This window comes from Clarias gariepinus, chromosome 16 (genome assembly GCF_024256425.1).
Source record: "Clarias gariepinus isolate MV-2021 ecotype Netherlands chromosome 16, CGAR_prim_01v2, whole genome shotgun sequence".
In the NCBI taxonomy this organism is placed as follows: Eukaryota; Metazoa; Chordata; class Actinopteri; order Siluriformes; family Clariidae; genus Clarias; species Clarias gariepinus.
The window spans coordinates 1,678,872-1,702,500 of NC_071115.1; the positions used below are offsets into that span (position 1 = coordinate 1,678,872).

A 23,629-nucleotide genomic window follows, 5' to 3' on the forward strand; every position below is an offset into this window, starting at 1 on the left:
CCCCCATGACCCTGAATACAGGAAAAAGCGGTATAGACAATGAGTGAGTGAGTGAGTGATTAAACGACAAAAAAGAAAAGTCTTACAGTATCTTCAGCATGCTCACACAGGCTGGGATTCCGGTGAGTGTGTGACGGGTGACGCTGGTGGGTGTGTATGGGCTGGAAGCTCCTGACACGCTGGCGTTTTCAGGGAAATAAATCATAGGTAAGAGTTTTAATTAATGAACTAATCAGGCTGAAGTGATGGTTAATTATAAATATGGCTTGTTTATGCAACGACAATTAGTATGATGATCTCATGAACTCACACACAGACGCACAAGCCTGCGTGCACATATGCACACGTGAGAAAAGGTTAAAATGTTTCCCACATGGCTCTTTCTCCATAGACACACACACACACACACACACACACACACACACACACCTGAACCCCTGCGACTAAGGCACTGTCTGTAAGTGGCGAGATCTCCCTAAAGTGAGTGACGTGAAATCGGCGGCGTGTCACTCAGCTCGGAACGTGGATGCAGATTAGAGACTCGGGAGGACGTGAAGGCAGGCTCGGTGCGCGGAATCGGTCCGAGCCGAGGATGATGACATCGCTTGTAACCTTGTGGGAGATCGGCACGAGGCTCATCTCGAGTCCTGAATCCCTCAGAGATCCTCGCTGGGTTTCTGAACACACGCCTACGATAAACCAGCTCGGCCTTCACGTTTCCTAAGCACACGAGAAGTTTCCTCTTAGCTCACACATGATATCTGGTACACGTGTGTGATGGAGTTGGGGTGGGGCCTTGGGGTGGGTTATGGGGGGGGGGTGTGCGTTCACTATGATGTTGTTCAGGTTCCATGCACAGTCACAGGATGTGGTTCTTAAAAACACTCCAGTCGCTCGGCAATACGACGATATGACACATATATCGCGATAAACCACGACCATGAAGTCACGATATGTTTTACCCGAGGTAGCACGATTTCTTAAAAGTACAGTTTTTTAACAGTTGAAAGCTCTGATTAAATGCTACTGATTTCACATCAAAACTTTCATTATAACCAGGAAGTTTACATTCATTATTATTTATTTAATATTATAACAAAAGAAACATTATACACACTCTTGGTTTGTTTGTTTACTGTTTTTGCCTTTTTTTTCATACATTTTTACCCATGCGCCACTTTGAAATAAAAGAAAACAGAAAAAATAAAAAAATGCGTGATAAATACTTAAAAGCCCAAATGCAAAATTTTTATTTAATGTCTATAAAACCTTTTCTTGAGTGTTATATGTTCAGTTCATTTGTGTTTGGTAAAAAATTCATAATGTTTTTATTTTAGAATATTTAAACTAAGTTTATAATTTTAACCCCGCCCCCCGCGGTTAGAACAGAACCGTTCAGGCCCCGTCCACATTTTTACTTGTTAAAACCACGCCTAACTCCATCCAGAGCTCACAGCGCTGAGCGGTAAAGCGTTAGATTGTTAATACAATCACTCCTCGGTACACGCCGACTCCTGCATCAGAGCTTGACATTTGGACAGGAGTCCAGCAGGACGTCTCCGACCTTCACTCATCTCCCGCAGGACAGAAACCTGACACGAATAAGCAACAAAATAAAACCTACTCGGGCTGATAATCAGCGCTGCGATACGGTTTGATGCTCACGATATTTCTGTCCTGGACACAGAAGCACCATTAGTCTTGAGCTGAGCGGTTTAGCCGTTAGCTTCACAAAACTGAGGAATCATGGGACAGGAACGGATTTGTGCCAGCGTTATTGTGGTTGTTGTTTGTTATTCTCCTAATGATTACTGCTTGACATTGATGCAATAAAACAGAGAGATTAGGCTATGGAATGAAAAACAAAAAGAAATACCACACATAATAATATAGGAATTATTATTGCTTTAAACTGTTTTGTGATTTTCTTTCTCTTAATTTGCACGTATGCATCATACTTTATATTTTCTTCTTCTTAATCTTTTTTCTTTCTTTCTTTCTTTACATCCAGGTTATCCTGATTGATCCCACAGATTACTCTTGTTTGTTTTTATTTGTTTGTTTTTTATACAGTAAGGAATGTAAAAAGTATTAGCTTTTTTTTTTATGAATCCCACAAAATTATTTCTAAGGAAAAAATATAGTATTAGTAAAAAAAAAAAAAAAACCCTCGAATAAGTTCCAAACTTTAAATTTTTAAATTTGTATTTAGAAAAGTTTTTTTGTGTAAGGACTGGTGTTGTTGTTGTTGTTGTTGTTTGTCATTCCTCAAATGATCACTGCTTTTTACTGCTGCAAAAAAAAAAAAAAAGATCTATCCAACAGGATTTCTTTTCTTTTTATTTGCACATAAGCATCACTCTTTTATATATATATAGTAATTATTTATTTATTGATTGATTATCCTCACTGGGTTTTTTTTTTTTAATAGTGGTGAATTAAAAAAATATTACCTATTTTTTTAGATTATTAATCCTGCTAAATTATTCCTAGAAATATATATAGTAATTAAGTAAAAAATAGTTATTTGAAATTTTAAATTCACGAATGAAATATTTTTAAAAGTAGCTTATATAAATGTGGGAAAGAATTCTATGGTATTATATGAATTAAAAAAATACAAGCATACAAGTAATATAAACGTCACAATTTTAATAATTCAGTTTAATAATGTGGTAATTAATATTTATTGAAATAACCTTATTTGAGAAGTGAGAATTATTTTAAACAATTCTTATGTTTTTAGCAAAATTATGCAGCTCCGGAAAAAAATAAAGAAAAAGTTTATGTTTTCGTGGAATTTTTTTCCTGAGGAAAAAAAAAAAAAAAAAAAAAAAAATATATATATATATATATAAACTAAAAAAAAATAAGGTAGGGTGTAAAAGTCATGACCCCCACCTCGTCCATTCCTTTATATTTTTCTTCCCGAAAGCTCCAGACTTTTGTGCATTTCTAATGTAGTCTTGAGCAATAATTCTCTAGGTTTCCTGAAGGACTTTTTGTCTCTCATAGTTTTCAGTCCAGTTTCTTTACCTGAGCAGTTTCAGAGCAAGAAAACACAGTGACCTCTGAATCATTCAAGCATAAAAACATCTACCTGAAGGCATGACCCAGTGAGAAACAGGTGCAGATGATGACAGATGATCGGGTCGGTGATTAGTTACTGCTGATGCTGAATGCCGAGTGTTTGGAACAGACGAGAGGGGAAATGAGGTGGCTGCTGTGGTTTTTACATACAGTGTTTTTCTAGTTGCACCGAGATGTGTCCAGTGTGTGAACTTCTTTAGTTTTCTCCCTGACTCGAGAAGGTCATGGGTTTACATCTCGGCTCGGCTCTGCTCTTGGACCGGGTTCCGCTTCAGTTGTAAATCGTTCCAGATAAAAGCGTCTGACGGATGAGTAAATCCATAGACTGGGGCTGCGTCCAGGACGCCATTACACCATCAGGAAGCGTCTTCGGTGTTAATACACGCGACTCGGCTTCTCCGCTTCCAATAAATCTCACAGTCGAGTCAGTGAAACTGCACACTGCTTTGGCTGAGGCTCAAGCTGGTGTATAAAAATGTGCTTTGTGCTCATGAATAAAATTATACTCAGGGCAGGTCCAGGAAGTGGAAAGAAAAAAATCTAACTTGTGATAACAATAATACAATTAAATATTTTACAAGCATCCATTTTTAACCACAACTTAAATATGATGTATTACATTATGGATTACATTATAAGATGATAAATATTAATAATAAGTCAATCATATATTTAAACATCAATACAGATAACGCGCAAGTGTAAAAGGAATTATTGCACACAATAAAAAAAATGAAAAAATTGTTAGTGAACGTTGATGTGTTAGTGCAGATCAAGTGTTTAGTAAATTACTTTATTTTAAATAAAATTTCAGAATAAAAAAATAGAAATAGAAAAACATTTACATACAATAACGTGTTTGTGTATTTATTTTTCCATAGGTCAATAAAAAATTTTAAATTTTTTAAAAAATATTAAAAGAATTATGTAAAATATTTTATATCATAATAATGATTAAAAGAATGCTTTATCCAATTTAATTAATTTGATTGCAAATGATTTCTTCTTTTTCTTTTTTTTCTTTTTATGAATCTGCAGTCAGCAGCTGCTGAACACCAAGCGCTCATGAGTTTTATGCTCTTTGGAGCATAAAAGTAAAAGGGCACTTTGCCACTTCTCTTCACTTTCCTCCTGGATTACCCCCGGGACGTTTAGCGAAGCGGCGGCTGATGATTTGGAACGCAGCCTGTCAGCCATTCAGGGATGTATGACGAGCATTAACTCTGCTCTCGTGCTTTTTATTTTTCTGCCTCAGGTCACTCCGATCCCTACAGGTTGATTGCTAGTCAGCGTTGCTATGGTTACATCGGTCTGGCTAGTGTGGGTGACCCCTTTCTTTTTTGTCACACGTTCAGAGGTGCGTTTTAAACCTATTTTAATTATTATATGTTATGTTATAACTAACGTACAGCCGTTCCGGAGGCGAGTTCCTAAGGCGAAATTTCGTATTGTGAAACACATTGTTCCATAGAAAATAATGTAAATGCAGATAATCCGTTCCAGCCTCCCAGAAATATTACCAATATTACCAATTTTCAACACTATAATCATATTTTTGCAAATAAAAACTATCAAAACATTAAAAAAACATGTAAATTAAGTAAAATATGAAATAAATAGACATTAAACCTCACTTAACCATAATTTATGATTTATGAAATATTCAAGGATCATTTCCACATCTTCAGACGTGGCTGTAAATTAAGCTCTCAGTTCTGTAATTATAGCTAGCATTACCCGCTAATCCAGCGTCTATGATTGCACAAAGTGCGTTAATACAATGTAAATAAACGAGTGTTACTGTGAATATACGACTGTTAAATGCCACATTAGCTGTTTCTCTCGGTGTAAATTGCGACTTGTTGAAAAATAAACGACTTCCAGATGCTTCGTCGTGTCGCTTCGTTGCTTGTGTAAAAACATAAAGCTTTAAAGAAAAAAAAACTTAAAAAGATTTCAACATGAATTCTTAATAAAGCACAGCTGGCTTGTTTACACTTAATAAAAAAATACAACATAAAATAAAACAGGTGTCTTTTAACATGTTCTCTTCCACTACAGCAAGCAGGATGGTCCAGGCAGAAGATTCCCGTTGTATCAACGTTGTAGCGGTTAGGTGCCACTGGAAAGATGTTGGTTGTGTAACATTGTAAAAATATTGTTTTCCCAGCACTGCGTTCTGTTTTTATTTGTTAAAAGAACAAAAAATAATTTGAAACAGTAAGTAAAGATTATATTCGATTCCATTGTCTTTAAGACTATGTGAGGCTGAGATCACGCTGCTCACAAGTGCTGGTTAGTTTTTTAATAAAACATATGCGGCATCAAACTGAACTATGATGATCCCACATATTCTTATTTAACCACAAACCACATTATTAAGTAGATTAATTCAAAAATCTCTTAACTGTTCTACACTGTCACCATCGCTGGAGCTCGTCACTCCCTTACTGCTGGTACTGGACTGACTGACCAAAACACACCCAATTTTGCTGGGGTTAAAAGTTACGAAGAGCATCCAAGTCAAAGCGGGACTTTTGATGAATAATTGTGTGGACAGTTCCCACAGACAGATGTTTCTCTTAGTCATTGCAAGTTGGTAAGATGTTATCTGTAGATTTTCAGTGATCATGGGTTCCACTTGCTGAAAGGTTCACGGGAACGACTGCAGTGAGCTCCGAGCCATCTCGGCCGGGATCGTCATTCACGGACATATGGCCTTCTTTAAAACATTTGCACCTTCCAGGTGTTTTACTGCGACTGAGAGTCTCATCACCATAATGTGCTCAAAGTCTTCTGTAAATGTCAATCACTTTTATGCCTTTTCCCAGAAATTTCATTAGTCCTGGTTTGAATCAAATGTCCATTGTATAAAGAATCTTTTTCTTTGTTTCGTATATAAACTTTTTACTGTAGTGTAAATAATATCTACGTATATATGACAATACCAATAACCAAATGAATAACGATATGACATGATATTATTTTGCATCCTCTGATTGATGTACACTATCTGGACAAAACCTGTAATGATATTATACCCAAATACTTCAGTATGGAGTCAGCCCCCCTTTTGCAACCGTAACAGTCTCCACTCTTCCTTGAAGGCTGTACATAAGATGTTGGAGTGTTTCTGTGTGAATTTTTGCGTTCTGTAGAGAGGTCAGGCACTGATGTTGGACGAGAAGGTCTGGCTCGCAATCTCAGTTCCAAAGGTGCTCGATGGAGTTGAGGTCAGGGTTCTGTGTTCGGGGCAGTCAAGTTCTTTCACAACAAACTCATCAAACCATGTCTTTATATTCCCTGCTTTGTGCACTGGGGCTCAGTCATGTTGGACTAAAAAAAAAGACCTTCAACAAACTCTGTACACAAAGTTGAAAGCACAGCATTGTGCAAGATGTCTTGGTGTACTGAGGCATAAACATTGTCCTTCACTGGGGATACGGGGCCTGATTGATTAAAAGACCTGAATTTAACCATTTACAGGTTTGGTGAAATACTTTCAGCCATACTGTATCACCAGCTCAGGTCCCAAATCTGGAGTAAACCTAATTTGAAAAGAGTGTTAAAGAATTATTATAAAATCAGTTTTTAAAGCGTAAATACCTTTTTTTTTGTCTTTTAAATCGATCTACTCTTTACACCGCTGTTTTTTATTTTGCTCTTTAAACGCAATTTGAAGCAAAATTGTTACAGGAACAAAAATAGACACACATCTGTGCAGTAATATCACGACATGCAAGGTTTAAGGAAATACCGCACGCATGTTTCATTAAATTTCGAAAAGCAGTTCTTCTGATTTAAAATTCTTAAATTTGTTTTGTGCATTTAGTTTTTTAAAAATCAGCTGTGTTCACATAATCATAGGAGAAAACATTTGTACATTCTCACACCACAGCCATGTTTAAATCTGGATTCTGATTGTTTCAGAAGGTGTTGATTAATTCTCTATAACAACAGCTTTGACAGTAACACACCTGCACGTCACTCACATCACCGCGTTATTTATAACTGACTAGCGTTAGTACGCGTCATTCACTGAAAAAGAGTTCATAAAAAGAGTTAAAAGTTAAAGTTGTAAAGAGTTAAAAGTTTAAGTCTAATAATAATCTTCTGATCTTTAATGTAATCAGTGATATTATTATTATTATTATTATTATTATTATTATTATTATTATGATTATTATTTGAGGTTGAAGCCCACGTACATGTCTGTGTGTCTCTCTGTACAGCAGAACTCTCTGTCTAACTTATTAATACAAAGAAATCCCATTCTGTAAGGTTGAGTATCTTACGCCTTGTTTACACTAAGTTGTCCTTCTTTGGTGGTCAGACAAATACACTCCCTGTTTAAAGTAGATTATTAAATCAATCACATGACTGGTCATAACATCACTTTGATTTTAGCACATAACACTGGGCTTTCAGTTCAGGTATTTTACACGCCCTCACTTCGGACTGCTCCGGGTTTGCTCTGACTACCCGTGTTTATATCATCACACCACTGCATTTTTTTGTGCCACGGTTTAGGAACATACAGTATGAGACAAACTGATTTTAAACTTCCTGCAGGAAGAATAAACATAACTGATCTGTCCATTCATCAAGATTCATTTTTCAAAAGTTAGATACCCTTATTTGGGGTAAGCCATGCTGTGTTGCACGTTTGTCTGTGTTTCGTGAACTTTTGGCACGTTGTAGGCGCATTACGGTTGTTTCTGTGTATTTACGGTAAACTATCGCATAGATTGGATCTGTTGAGTGACGTGTATAACTACACCCACTTTTAGGGCAAAACCCCTGTATTCCTCCCAAAAAAGCAATGGCTACTATGAGGTCATCTGCCACAAATCTGCTGATAACGTCACTACTCCTCAATAATTTAAAAACGGTTTTGCATGATGCTGTGACAAAATCGCCTGGACAGACAGTCAGATGGACAGAAATGTTTTTGAGACTGGTTTCTGCTCCTTCAATGTATGAAATATAAAAGTAAAAGAGTGAGTTCTGACCAATGCACAGACAAAACCTTTTGTTTATTTATATAGATGTACTCATTTCTGATACGTTATAGTTTCCATAGCAACAGCTCTCTTATGGAAGGAGTCTCCAGTGCCAGGGCTTTGTAAGTATTTCAGAAGGGTTTGTGCTTTTCTGCATTTTCTTGACAACAAAAACAACAAGTCATAATAGAGAGAGAGAGAGAGAGAGAGAGAGAGAGGCAGTTTTATAGCTGTGGTAACAAAAGATGTTAATTAACACATGTTAAAATGATAATAATTAGGAGATTAAGAGTAAATAAATAACTCGTGCATGTGCTGGAAGAGATTATTAAACAGATTGAGACTGGATAGAAACTTCACTTGGATTGGCATTCACCACTTTAAAGATGAGCTGGAGCCAGGAGCGCGATTGGAAATGCTTAAAAAGAAAAAAAAAATAGGCAAGCAATAGCATCTGATAAATCACACCCATGAGCTGAGACGTGCTAAAAGCCCGTCCGCCGCACCGCCTTCATCACTCCGTCAAGCTTCAGGGCCACGTCCAGATCCAAGCGCTTGGAACACGCTCATGCTACTAACCCCTCCGTTCTTGCTGATACTCGGCTCTCCCCCCCCCCCCCCCCCCCTTTGCTTAATTAGCTCTGACTGCTCTGATTGAGCAGCTCGGTCCAAGCCAAAGCTCCTGGGGAATAAATGAACACTGTCAGCCCTTTAATTATTGAATAATTGTCAGTAAAAGATGGCCGTGGTTAGTGATATTAAAATGGATGGCATAATCCAGGCAGGATTGGCATGTATGGAGAGAGGGTTAGCACGGTTAGCATGTCCTCTGTGTGTGTGAGTGGGGGTGGTGGGGGGGGGGGGAGGGGGGTCTATGATGTCGGAGTCAGTGGGCTGTGAGGAAAGAGGTGATGGGATCAGGTTTTAACAGAGTCTCAGTGGTTAAGTTAGTTAATTGCTCTAGTAAGCATGGTCTAGAAGCTGGGAAAAAGGACAGGATGATGATGATGATGATGATGATGATGATGCTTTCAGATGCAATTCTCATCCAAATTAGCTGTTAGAAACGATTCATTTCATATTCTGATGATGATTATGATGTGTAAAGTGAGTTCCAGTGATGAAGGCTGCAGTAAGTAAATTTTGTGGCTCAAACTTGGTTGCTCACTTAGAGCTCAACCACAGAGCGCACACACACACACACACACACACACACACACACACATGTGCAAAAGAAGAGCCAAGCACACTATTATTAGCTGGACTGGAAAAAACAGAGAGCAGCGAGGGCAAGTGCTGAAAAAAACAAAACACAGTAAGAATGTGATAGTCTGAGAGGAAACTGCAAAGCATGTTATTATTATTATTATTATTATTATTATTATTATATTTTTGCATTTTTCTAAACAGGATGTCCATTTTAAAACATAATTTGCACCTTTTCACTGACATCAATATAACTGTTCTCTCAGTAAAAATTTGAAGACAGAGATTATACAGTAAGTTCCCTGATGTTCCTGTCTGAGCAGAAAACATGCAAATGTATCAATTTTTTTTAAATATATTTTCGACTTTTACTTTATAGTTGCAACAAATAAAAACTGTAGCATTGTAAGTAGTTGCACAGGATTCCTAACTCTAACCCTAACCCTAACCCCTCAGTACTTCGGTACAGTACCTCGGTACAGTTTACGCCTGGTGCAGAAGGATATGTGCAGACGAAGCTAAATAACTGGTTGAAGAAAGAAACAAATCGTAATCTGTTAACAATAAACATTTGTGAAACTGTGCATAAAAGCAGTATCACATTCTAAGGTCATGGTGTTGTGCTGAATATCAGCACGGCTGCAATATCTCCTGTGTTTGGGTTGTGCCCCATGCCTATGGCCGCTTCACAGACGTTCTGATAACCAGCACAACAGAGCAACCTTAAGTGTCATTAACGTGTGATGTCTTGCCTCGACATTAACCTGGGGGGAGCCCTAACGTTTTACGAGCGCTGTAACTTGGATGTTAAGGCATTGTGACGACTTAAAAAAAAAAAAAAGTTAGAATGACTTCGATAAAATGAGATAACTTTGAATGAATAATGCAAATACAATGCTACAAATATGAAAAATAATGAGTTTTAACTTTTATTTGGAGCATTAATACTGATTACCATCCACCGCTACTGTTAAACTAAATATAACCTAGCTGTTACCAAGTTATCCAAAATCCATAAAGAACTTTAAAGTAGCGAGAAGTACAACAACAAAAATATTTCCCAGTGCTCTAAACAGGAAGCGATGTTATTGGTTGCATAAGGGCTTTGAAGTTCCTATCATTAAATATACCCTTGCACTGGTTCACTAGGTTACGAACTAGAACTACCATCAGTCTGACACTGTTGGGAGGAGTACTGAAGAAAAAGGTAGGTCTTTAGTCATCACTTATAGATTGTCAGTGACTCTAGAGAAAATGCATTCTAAATCCCTGAGAAATGATGAGACCAGTCGAGGAGTGCTGGAGGATCAGAGGATACGTAAAATTTAACGCTGGCGAACAATGCACCGTAAGCACAACAAACGCAAGATAAGAACAAACTGAAAGACCTGAAGCTTAAATATGTGCCAATGGGTGCAAAGATAATCAGAAACTGAACATGTGACCCGCAGTGGCTGGTTGGGGCTGTAGTCTTGCAACTTTCCGCAGTTTTCCTGACATTTGTATTACTATAGATTTTGTTTGTTGTGGTAAATATATGGGCATATCTTGTTATACCCTGATTAACCATAAAATGAATGAAAAACATTATGCCCAGTATTGTGCAGGGTCCGCTTGTGCAGCTTGGGCAGCTCTGTCCCCTTGACCCATGACGCGACGAGACGTCTGGAGCACTGTGGTGTCTGGCAGCAGGACGTTGGCAGCAGATCCTTTTGGTGCTGTGGGTTACAGGGTGGGACCTCTTTGGATTGGACTTGTTTGTGCAGTGTCTCTCATGAGCATTCAATCGGATTGAGATCTGGGACGTGTGGAGGCCGGGTTGGTGGCCTTTGGCTCTTTGCCTGCTGGGTCCCCGTACATAGTGGGCTGTGATGCATTGGGTGTTCTGGTGACCTTCAGCAGTAGATTTTTTTCAGTGGTTTGTGCTGCATTGGCTTTTCTGTTGGATTGGACTTGGCAAGTTGTTTAGTGTCTTGGGTGGCCATGATCATCACCAGTTTACTTGTGTATAATTGATAACCAGTTTTAAACTGTCAATGTTATGACTGATTGGTGTAATTTGTCACGCAGAGAATGGAAAGACGCCTGAGAAGAATCTTCCGAAATATTTATCGCTCTTGTGTATGATAGGCTAAAATCTAATTATTTACATAACAACACAACAAAGTTAATCTGATCTGGCCGAGCTTCACCGGTTAAAACTCGCAACGCTAAACGCTTCATAATTCGCTCTACGCTGCTTCTGGTATCTTCAGGGAGAAAAAGACGTCGAAGTTTGTGCTATTATTACTTTAATACAATAAAAAACTCGCAATATCAGGAAGTGTTTTTCTTTTTCGTGCATAAGTGCGTGCATTCTTCAAGCAGGAATAATAAGCGTGAGCTGCGAATCAGTTCTCGGGGGTTTGGAGCAAAATCGACGTGAAGATGAGTCTAATGGGAGGACATTAGGTTTTACACACACACACACACACACAGTCACACATTTAACAAATGAATCATTGAAATAAAACTTTGCTGAGAAACGAGCTTCCTGGACCACTAACACACACACACACACACACACACACACTCACACACAATTCAATTCACTGAGTTCCAACGAATTTATCTACGCATCACGCAATCAAGCGGTTATTACAGTTGCACACCAATTTACCAACTGTTTCGGGAATCTTTCATAATATGCCAGCTCGATTTAAAGTTTTAAGCAAAAGTAATAGCACCATGAAAAAGCAGGAAGAAGTGGCGTGTCCTTACAAGTAGCTGACGCGCTGCAGTGGCCAAGCTGCAGTACTGGGAAATTTAGCAAACGCTGACGCGAGGAGGTGATCTGTCACCTGGTGTCAGTATCAGCTGTTGGTGTCCTGGTGAGCGCAGACTGGAGTGTGTGACGTCTTCAGGACCTGTGGAGACTCAGAACACTTTTACTAAAATCCACATCAAGTAATTAGTCAAGTCTTGTTTTTTTTATTATGATCTTTTCATGTGGACATATTTATTTATTTATTTATTAGTTTATTAATTTATTCAAGTTTACATCGGTCAGATCCTGCATTCCGGAATGCTTGAAATTGTGTGTGTGTGTGTGTGTGTGTGTGTGTGTGTCTGTGTGTTATTTAATTCATAAGACATTCTGAATGTTCAAAGTTAAAACAAACCTAAAAGTCAAAGTTTGATGCTAACAGTTAGTTGCTAAGTGCAAACAGCTAAACAAGCCGTCTTTAGCGCTTTAGCGACATTCAGGCCGAGACATTTGGCTCCGTATAAGTTTTAGTTTTGATAAAAACAGGTCAAATTATGTAAGAGGAAGTTATCATTGATCAATTAACATGAAGAAATTCTTGAAAACAAGCCTAGGTTAGCTGTTAGCGGTTAGCACATTTGGAGGAAATTCAGGATCTAATTAGCATTTTTTTGTTTGTTTGTTTGTTTGTTTACATGCACTTTATAATTCATTAGATAGTTTAATAACAGATTGATAAATATCACAGGTTTTTTGGCAGACGGTTTTAATCGTCCATGAGACCCTCGGTGAAGAGGAGAAAACGGTGGCGTGATGATGTCATCATTATGTAGTTGCTTTTTTTTAATGTTGTACTAAATAAATTCTCATTTATAGTTATGATTTAAGTATGAATAAATCTCATTGCAGTAATAAATAAAAAAGTAATTTGGGTTTAATAATAGTTGTGAACGCTGTTTTAGACACACACACACACACACACACACATTTGTGCTGTTTCATGTGTTACGACCTGAGCTCGTGTGTGAAGCAGCTTGGACTCGGGGTAACACAACGGTCAGGTTTATTTACATCCTGATTCGGCAACAAGAGCAGCGAGGGGTTCAGCATCCTCCTGAGTGTGTGTGTGTGTGTGTGTGTGTGTGTGTGTGTGTGTGTGTGTGAAAAGTGGACATGTCGTCATCTGCATTTGAGCCTCACTGAGTTTAATTCGGGTCAGCGAGAGCCTAAACGAGCTCAGACCAGATGGAAATCTGCAATTAGAAGCGAGGGGTTTATTTTTCTCTCCATTTAACGCCTGGGTTTTATTTTTGGAATCGTGGCTCTGGAGCAAAAACTGAAAAGTTGCAGAGTAGTACTTTTTTTTTCCTTCTTTTTTTTACTGGGGCAGATTTGTAAAACCTAAGGGTGGGCGGGGCTAAAATGAATACATTATAAGAGGGTGTGGCCATATGCTAATGAGGTACGGCCCGATTCGTTAACGCTCAGGTCATGTGACCATCAGGTGCATGTTCCTGTTCATGATTATTAAGGGTTGGGGTTTTAAGGGAGATCCAGACTTAGCAGTAGCTAATATAGTGTGTGTGTGTGTGTGTGTGTGTGTGTGTGTGTGTGTTTTATACTTGTGCTGGAGGCAGGAAACATCAGCGCTCTACTCGTGTACAGGATTTTATAGGCGGAAGGTTCAAGCAAAAAATAGGAAAGAAACAAGGAAGGAAAAAAAGAATCTCTTGAGAGAGAGAGAGAGAGAGAGAGGGAGAGGGAGAGAGAGAATGGAAAGGGAAAAGTTTACAGAACTAGGGGAACAAATTTTATATTTGTTTCTGTTGAAAATGTGGGATATAAATAAAGCATCGTTTGGATATAAAATTCAACAAGAGATTCGGAAAAAAAGAAAAAACTAAGAAAGAGAGAGAGAGAGAAAGAGAGAGAGAGCTGTCATGGTATCACTTAATTCACTGCTTCTTTCTGTCTGATGCAATCATGTCTCTATCTTTTTCCCTCTCTCTCCTTATACAGTTTCTTTTTTTTCTTACTTTTATCTATCCATCCATCTTGGTCCATCTCTCTCTCTCTCTCTCTCTCTCTTCATTACCCATCAGCCCCTGCGAGTCACATGTGTGGTAGTCTGTTTTTTTCCTGCAGTGTGTCTTTGTCCAGCGTCTGCCGTCGTGTGTTAGCGTTTACTTCCTGTTCCTGATATCGTGTGTGTGTGTGTGTGTGTGTGTTTATTTGACTCTCTGTAATAAAGATTCTTAGTCTTAGTCACACTGTTTATTAACTTTCACTCGTCCTCGTCTCCGACCAGACACACTGTCCTGGGTGTGGGGGTCCCAACTGTCCCAGATAGGGACAGTGCACACTGGGGCCCCAGAGGGCCTGTACATGCTGAGAGGTGGGTGGAGTCTGATTTTAAAAGGGCGTGGCTAAGTTTGAGAAAGTGCGGTGTGTCACACTAACGTTTAAAATTAAATACAATCGAAATCAGATCGCTCAGGTGTGGAGTGTGTGGAATAGTTTTTTTATTCTGTCTCACTAAGAACTGAGAAAGAAAGAAAGAAAGAAAGAAAGCAAGCCCTGTCCTGTGTTTGTGTTGCAGGTGGTGTGGAGTGATGCAGACGTCCCGGTCTCAGAGCCACCGAGTCTGAACACACACGCAACAGGAAGTCCTGCTAATGCGAAGAACACACAAGACATGGTGAGTGTGAGGCAGTTACTATGGCAACCGGGGTCTCTTAGAGATCGCTCTTCCATTTCACACAGCGTGGGAGCGTGTGATAGAGACAGAGAGAGAGAGAGAGAGGTAGTAGTATTGGCATTGGAGACCGGGTATAATGAAGGAGCAATTAAAAAGAAGAAGAAGAAGAAGAAGGTGAGGACGAACAATTGTCTGATGCACATCCCAAACAGCCCCTGTTCACTACATAGTGCACAGGTTTTTATGGTTTTGTATCTACGTGTAAAAGCTGTGTGAAGCCCCATGAGTCTCTTAGTCATGTGTTATGTAAAGAATACCCATAATGCACTTTTGTGTTTGTTTGGTAATGCTTTTGGATTATCCCCTCATCATTATCATCATCATCATCATTTTACATTTACATTTAGACATTTAGCAGATGCTTCTAGAATGACTTACAAAAGTGTTTTGAAGTTTCCATAATTGAACAGATCCTTAAACCCCCGGTGTAAGGATCTGTCCAATATTGGAAACTTTAAAACACTGGGGATTTTTGTTTGTTGTTGTTGTTGTTGTTGTTTTTTTGTTAAATTGCCCGTAGTGTGTCAATGTGAATGTGTTTGCGCGCCCTGCGATGGATTAGCGCTCCATCCTCGTCTGCAACACTGTATACAGGACAAGGGGGTATAGATAGAGTGATTGACATGTCCACCACCATCATCATCATCATCATCATCATCATGCTGTTCTTCTCCATTCTTACAGTTTTTTTCTTTTGCTTCTTTGTTCTCTGTTTCAGTTTTAGTTGTCCGTATAATTCTGCTTTGTATTCTCTTCTTCTTTTTCTACTCTTTTTACTGTTAGTCTTATTTTGTCTTACTCGTTGCATCTTTTTCTTCTTCTAGTTGTTGTTTTTTTTTGCATAAGTCTTATGTTTGTTGTTGTTGCTCGTCTTCTCTGTCTTTTGTTATTAGTCTTGCTCTTACTTCTGTTTCTCCTTCTTCTCCTTTTTTATCTTCCCATTAATTCAGTTCAATTCAATTTTATTTACAGTATATAGCGCTTTTAACAATGGTCATTGTCTCAAAGCAGCTTCACAACAATGAAAACAAAATTTTAGAAAAAAAAAAATTGATGAAATTGTGTATGTGTGAGAAGAATGTGTCTAGATAATAAAGAGATGAATGAGTGATAAATGAAATTTCTCTGATGAGCAAGCCAAGGGTGACGGCGACAGTGGCAAGGAAAAACTCCCTGAGATGGAAATAGGAAGAAACCTTGAGAGGAACCAGACTCAACAGGGAACCCATCCTCATCTGGGTGATAACAGATAGAGATGATATAACATCATGTGTGTTATGCAGAATGTGTGAAAGTTCAATATAACAGAAGTTCTTTAAATTAACATGAAGTCCAGTTCAGCACAGGGAGTCAGTAGGTGCAGAGGGCAGATGGGGTCTGGATCACTGGGAGCACAGGAGCAGGATGTGTAGCTCCAACCATCATAAAGCAGAATCCAGCTGGAGCTGGTCCTTCTCTGGATGCCTCAGGAACCTTGCAAGGTTGGCCTTTGTCCACTGAAGCTGGCACAATCTCCAGGTGCCTTGGGATGGGTAGGAGAACAGAACAGATGGAAAGACTTAGCGTAGTTGCCATTAAGGATAGATGTACTGAAGTATGAGGTTATGGGATGAGTTACATGTATGCCAGATTAAGGAGATGTGCTGGGAAACAGTGTCTGAGCCCGAACACTGTCTGGAAGGCTATTTCAAAGCTGTGGAGATAAATATGAAAACGCTCCACCCCCTTTTGTAGATTTTGAAATTCTGAGAACTAGTCCAGAGTTTTGTGATCTTAAGGAGCGTGGTGGATTATAGCGTATCGGAAGACTGGTTAGGTATGTGGGAGCTAAACCATTTAAAGCCTTGTATGTAAGTAATACACTTTTGTTTAATAATTCTAAACTGAACAGGTAGCCAGTGCAGGGATGATAATATTGGGGTTATATGATCATATTTTCTGGATCTAGTGAGAACCCTGGCGGCTGCATTTTGGACTAACTGAAGCTTGTTTATTGAGGATGCAGGACAACCACCTAGTAATGCATTACAATAGTCCAGTCTGGAGGTCATGAATGCATGAACTAGCTTTTCTGCATCAGATACGGATAAGATGCTCCTAAGTTTGGCGATATTTCTAAGATGGAAAAAGGCTGTTTTTGTGATATTCGAAATATGATTTTTAAAGGTCAAGTTACTGTCTAATATCACGCCCAGGTCTTTTACTGTTGAGCTGGTAGAACAGTACATCCTTCTAAACGCAGGCTGAATTGTAAAAGCTGTTGTGTTCTGGTTTGTGGGACAATAAGTAATATCTCTGTCTTATCTGAATTTAGTAAAAGAAAGTTTTCGTTCATCCAATCTTTTTTATCCTGGACACACTCGGTTAATCTAGACAACTTAGGTATTTCGTCTGGTTTTGTTGAGATATATAATTGGGTATCATCAGCATAACAATGGAAATGAATTTCATGTCTTCTAATGATGTTACCTAAGGGAAGCATGTATATTGCGAACAGCAGAGGTCCTAAAACTGACCCTTGTGGGACCCCATATTTTACTGTCATTACACCAGACAGTTCTTCATTTAGATCTACAAAATCATATTGATCAGACAGGTATGATCTAAACCATTTTAATGCCTGCCCCTGAATACTGTACCTATGTGATTTTGTAAGCACTTGTTGTTAGTCTTATTTTCCCTCACTGGCTGCGTTCCGATAGGCTTGAAGTTCCCTGTGAAGTACACTGCACTGCACAGGCTGTTCCGCTATGTTAAGTGTGATTTCAAACCACAAGGGGCGAAACTGCTCAGTTCAAAGGGAACTGTGAACGATGTAGGGAACGAGTCCACTATGGGTCCTCACTTCACGGAAAGTGGACATGAAAAACTTTCACATCAATCATCGTGCCTCGCTGAAGTGAAACGGAATTGATAAATTTATTTTCATTATTATAGGGGATGACATTATACTAATATGACCCAATAATTTGTTATTATCAATACATTAAAAAGTTAATTTACTCAATAAACCCTTAGTATGATCTACACACCAACTTGTCACAGGTTTTCCGTCGGATGACCTTCCTGACGCAACCCTCCCATTTCATCCAGACTTGGGACCGGCAATGCATCCAGTGGGTGGGGTTTGGGCGGGCATTGAACCATCATTGGGCCTTCTGCTTGGCGGGCGAGAACCACCAAAGTATCAGAGCCACCAAAGTATCATTTGGGCTAGTAGTCAGTAACAAGAACGCTGCACAATAATGATTTCTCTTGTAAATTAATCGAATAATTTATTGGCGAGTTATACACACACATTTTGACAGTATATGTTTTATAGTGGTATTGTTGTTTGTCAGAAGAGATATTCGATATTTAATGTCTGTAGTGTGAGATTTCCACAGCAGCAGCGACAGGTATCTGAGGTGCTTATGTTACCATGGGAACGCACAGAGGAAGTGACGTCTGTGCTGGAGATGTCCCGGGTGTTCCCAAAGGTGGAATTTTGTCGAGGGAAGTTCCCTTACCCAGCATTCCCTGCACAGGGAGTAGAGAGACCTTTTGAAGTGCACTGTGGAATGGAACACAGCCACTTTCTTCTCCTTCTGCTTCCTTTTCTGCTACTTTGTTCTTGTTTTAACAGTTCGGATGGTTGCATTGTGCTGCTTTTGTGCTGATGTTTGTTCGGTGTGATGAGTGCCGATATAAGCTGTGATGATTCAATGATGTGGGCGGTGCTGTACCTCGCGCTCATCCTTGGGTGCTGTATCGATTAGAGCCGATTAGAGCTCAGGCTCGTTAACCTCAGGCACTTCAGGGACAACCGTGTGCTAACTCGTCCTATTATAACAATTATTTGATTTGGCTCGTGGTCACTGCACCCTGGGTCCGTTCTCCAGCAGGAACGCGGCTGTGGCTCAGTCGGCACCGTGGACACGAGCTCCAGGAGAATCCGTGCGTGTGTGTTTTAGGAGACTCTGCATTCGATGTTTGTCTGGAGAAAATGCTGGATGTCAGCACTTACAGTATACTACTAGAGTAAAACTACTCATTTTGGGGGCCGGGGCTTTGTGTGATATGGCCTCGATACCTGTCATTCAAATTGAAGGGGGCGTGGTCTTCCACTTCTCGAAGCTAACAACTTTATGGAAGGGATTAAATTGTGGCTTTACATAAGTGCTGTAAAGATTCAGTCATCTGTGAAGCAAAACACACACACACACAGAAAGAGAAAGAAAAAGAGTGAGAGAGAGATGGTCTAATTTATGCCATTAAAGCTATCTTAAAGTGTGTTTAATTAAATTTACATGGAGAAATGTGAAAGCAAGGTAGCCTTAAAAAACAGAGAGGAGGTGGCTGTCAGTGCTCTCTGCAGCCCTTCTGTTTCATCTCTACACACACACACACACACACACACACACACAGGCACAGACACCTCACGCCCCCATGCTGATATTGATGGTACCGTGCAGAGAGAGGCACAGCGTCGGTCTCCACGGTGACAGGTTTCCATGGTGATGTCCATCAGTCACAGTGGGTCAGTGAGTTACCATGGCGATGTAGATCAGTGTGTGTCGTGCTCCAGGCTCTCATCGCCTTCGTCAGCGTGAACGGTTTTCAGCGTGCCAGTCAAAGCCGGGGCCGTGTGTGTGTTACAGCGTGGCATGTGCCCATCATCTTTTATTCGGGCACTCAGCAAAGACGAACACGTCCTGTCGCTCTGTTCAGGAGGAGGCGGGGAAGCGTTCTTAACGCAGTGTGTGTGCGCTTGAGATAAAGTCTGCGGCATTCATAAGCTGCCTTACGGAAAGCTGTCTTTTAGAGAGTGCTTATTTCAGGACGAATTTGACGACAGCGTTGCGTGAAAACTTCATGAGTGCGTTCAGCGTGCCAGATAAGAAAAACAAGGAGGACAAAATCGTCTGCTTGACTTAGGAATTTGTTTACAAATAAACATCATAGACAAGGCTTTCCTTTCCTTCCACGGGCCAGTCTTAAAACGCGCAGAGTAACGTAGATGCGTATGGAACTAGCTGGCTAATGTTAATTATTAGCTGAATGAGCCTTACAGATGGTTTATGTGTTCTGTGTTTCTTTAGCTCTGATTTCTTTTCCCTCTACACTATATTTCATGAAATGGTTCCAAAGGTCAAGTGGAGTGGAATGCCTGAAGGTTCAAAATCAATGGATAACTTTTCTGTCACCGACTTGCTGAAGAGACACATCTGTCTGTGGGAACAGTACACACAATCATTCAACACCACTTGCACATTACAGGAACTCCGCTGTACAGTACACTATGTACAGTATACACATATATATGCTTGCAAATATGTCTGTTACAAAGCAAATTTGAAAGGAATGCATTCAAAGTGCGAATTACATGCAGAACACCAGATGTTTTAAATCAGGTTCATCGTGAGTGTGAGAGATGAGACACTGAGTGTTTTCACTGAAATGGCATTTGTGTAGTAGAGGTTTTGTAAATACAGTTGCATTTTGCTATCGTGTCAACTTTCCCTATGTATAGAAACATTGTGACACCCTGTAGAATAGGATCCTGGAAATAAAGAACTCTGAGTGGAGATGTGCCTGGGAGCAAAAACCCTAGGCATATAGCGCCTGGGGATAACAGGTATGCAGAGGACATAGAATCCTGGGAACTTGTGATATAGAACTGTGGGAACATTGTGAATTGTTGGTGATATAGAAGCCTGGGAACTGCTGATATAAAACTGTGGGAACATTGGGAACTGGTGATGTAGAACCCTGGGACTAATTGTATAGAACTGTGGGAACATTGGAAACTGGTGATGTAGAAGCCTGGGACTAATGGTATAGAACTGTGGGAACATTGGGAACTGGTGATGGAGAATCCTGGGAACTTGTGATATAGAACTGTGGGAACATTGTGAATTGGTGATATAGAAGCCTGGGAACTGCTGATATAAAACTGTGGGAACATTGGGAACTGGTGATGTAGGACCCTGGGACTAATGGTATAGAACTGTGGGAACATTGGGAACTGGTGATATAGAAGCCTGGGACTAATGGTATAGAACTGTGGGAACATTGGGAACTAATGACGGAGAACCCTGGGACTAATGGTATAGAACTGTGGGAACATTGTGAATTGGTGATATAGAAGCCTGGGAACTGCTGATATAAAACTGTGGGAACATTGGGAACTGGTGATGTAGAACCCTGGGACTAATGGTATAGAACTGTGGGAACATTGGGAACTGGTGATGTAGAACCCTGGGACTAATGGTATAGAACTGTGGGAACATTGGGAACTGGTGATGTAGAACCCTGGGACTAATGGTATAGAACTGTGGGAACATTGGGAACTGGTGATGTAGAACCTTGGGACATGATAAAATAGAACTGTGGGAACATTGGGAACTGGTGATGTAGAACCTTGGGACATGATAATATAGAACTGTGGAAACATTGGAAACTGATGATCTGGATTTTAGTTACATTGGGAAGTGGTGATATATAAAACTGTGGGAACATCAGGAACTGGTGACCTAGATTCTGGGAACATTGGGAACTGGTGATTAAGGACTATGGGAACACTGGGAACTGGGTACCTAGATTCTGAGACCATTGGTAACTGGTGATATAGAACCCTGGGAACTCGGCAAACTGGTGATATATAACTCTGGGAACATTGGGATCTGGTGATGTAGAACTCTGGGAACATAGGGCACAAATAATATTAGGTGCTGTGAAGCTCTGGTAGCGTGGACACCTGTGACAACAGGGGCTCGTTAATATACCTGTAGTCCCTTGGAACATTAATCTCTAGTGATATAAAACCAGATGTAGGACATGTAGCCAGTTATAATCTTTGAATCATAACTGCGTGGAACAGACGCTCTTGGAATCTTGGGTTGAGCATTTGACAGCAGAAGTGACTAAGGAGAAAAGTACTGAAGATTCTCTGATTATTATAAACTGTAATAAAATGTGAGTCAGTTCTAGTGCTGTATGTGCAGCATCAGCACGGTTGTAGTTACACAGCAGCAGCGTGTGTGAATTAACACACAAACACACATCTTCAGTAACACTGCAAAATGCACTAATGCAGAAAAACGTGGAGCACAAACGCCCACGCTGAACACTGCACACAGCAGTGCGGGGAAGCGAACCGAGGGGAGACAGAGCGAGACAGAGAGAGAGAGAGAGAGAGAGAGAGAGTGCTGAGGTAAGTTCTCTCAAAAATAGCTGCAAGTGTGTGATGCTGTGTTGCAAGTGGCTGCCGTCCCTCTGCACCACCCTGAACATTTACATGCGTGTGTGAACGGCCAGTGACGGCCTGATTAATGACTTCCGCTCCAACCGGCCGCGCTCGAGCATATCAACATGCTTAGCACTCCAATGTGGCAATTAATTGTTTGCCAGGAGCCGGGCTGTGTTTGCATGCAGAGGCAGCGGGGGATCAGGTATATCGATCAGGAGGTTGTAGTGCTGCCAGAGAACCACCTTTACAATTATTCTGCAATATATTTATTAGGGTTGTATAGTTCCAGAATTCCCCGTGATTCAGGGTGAAGGTTATAGTTTTTAGTTTAATTTAAGGTGCTAGGTTAAGACTATTCTTACACCGACTGGGCCTCATTTATTAACCTGAAAAGATTTGTTTATCATTTATTATGTGCAAGCATTTACACAAGAAATCTGGCATCTCATGAATTATGAAAAAATAAAAATAAAATGAATGACTCAAGTTTATTCTGCCTAAAAAGACAAACTAAGGCGAATCTGATGGAAATCATATCATCTGCAATGATTACTGCACCGTAATATATTTAATATAATGTCAAGTATTTCTATTATCTTTATCTGGCGTCCTTATCCAGTGCGACTAGCGACTTACAGAAAAGCTTTTAGGTCTGGCAAAGCAGAAGCAAGTGCAGAATTTTTATTAGATTCACATGTGGAATGGAAACAAAACACCAGAAATATGGAGAGTTTGACAAACAAGCATTGAAGAAGATTTTGTGCATGATTTCCTGTTAGAAAGTATAAATATATATAAAATGTATATGTAATTAATATCACACAGCCAGGTAACCGCACGGAAGCCATTGGGGTCAAAATTGGTCATAGGATTACGAGGACTAGGACATTTGAAGCCCATGTCCAGGATCCGTCTGTGTGTGGTGGCTCTTCATGCACTGACTCCAGCCTCAGTCCACTCCTTGTTAAAGTCCCCATCACTTCTGAATGGTCTTTTCCCGACAGTCCTCCTCTCCAGGCTCTCCAACTGTCGGGTCAGCAGTCTTCCCCATGATTGTGCTTCCTACTGAACCAGACTGAGAGACCATTTAAAGGCTCAGGAACCCTCTGCAGATGTTATGGCTTAATTAGCCAGTTACAGTGGAAACCTTTTCCCAATATTCTAATGTTCTGAGATTGTGGATTTGGGGTTTAATCATCTCAATAATGACAAATCACGGCTTGAACTATCTTGCTTTGCATGTAATGAGTCTATCTCATATATTAGTTTCACTTTTTAAGTTGCATTACTGAAATAAATGAACTTATCACCTGTACTTCATTTACATGTCTCTTCTAATATATCTATCACATCCAGTATATCAAAGATATGATTATAATGTTGGAAATTGGTAATATTGGTAAGTTTTTTGGGGTGGCTGGAATGGATTACCTGCATTTACATTATTTATTATTAAGAACTCGTCTCCGGAATGGATTAATTTCATATGCCGAGGTTCTAATGTATCGCGGTTTTCAACCTAAATGTTTTGTTAGAGACAACCCTGTGTGTCAGGGGGAAATAAATTGCCTAAATGACCAAAAATGTAAAAAAAT

General features: G+C 39.8%; 1 protein-coding gene across 2 annotated transcripts in view; it reads left to right on the top strand.

The window, feature by feature from the left end:
* lrrc4ba (leucine rich repeat containing 4Ba) overlaps positions 1-23,629 on the top strand; it is a 48,585-nt gene that overhangs the window by 5,990 nt on the left and 18,966 nt on the right. Inside the window, exon 2 of one of the 2 annotated variants that reach the window (XM_053514031.1) lies at positions 14,645-14,743. The exons of the other annotated variant lie outside the window; for it this stretch is intronic. The gene's annotated coding sequence lies outside the window, so the exon portion shown is untranslated. The remainder of the gene's footprint in view (positions 1-14,644; positions 14,744-23,629) is intronic. 2 annotated transcript variants of the gene reach the window in all.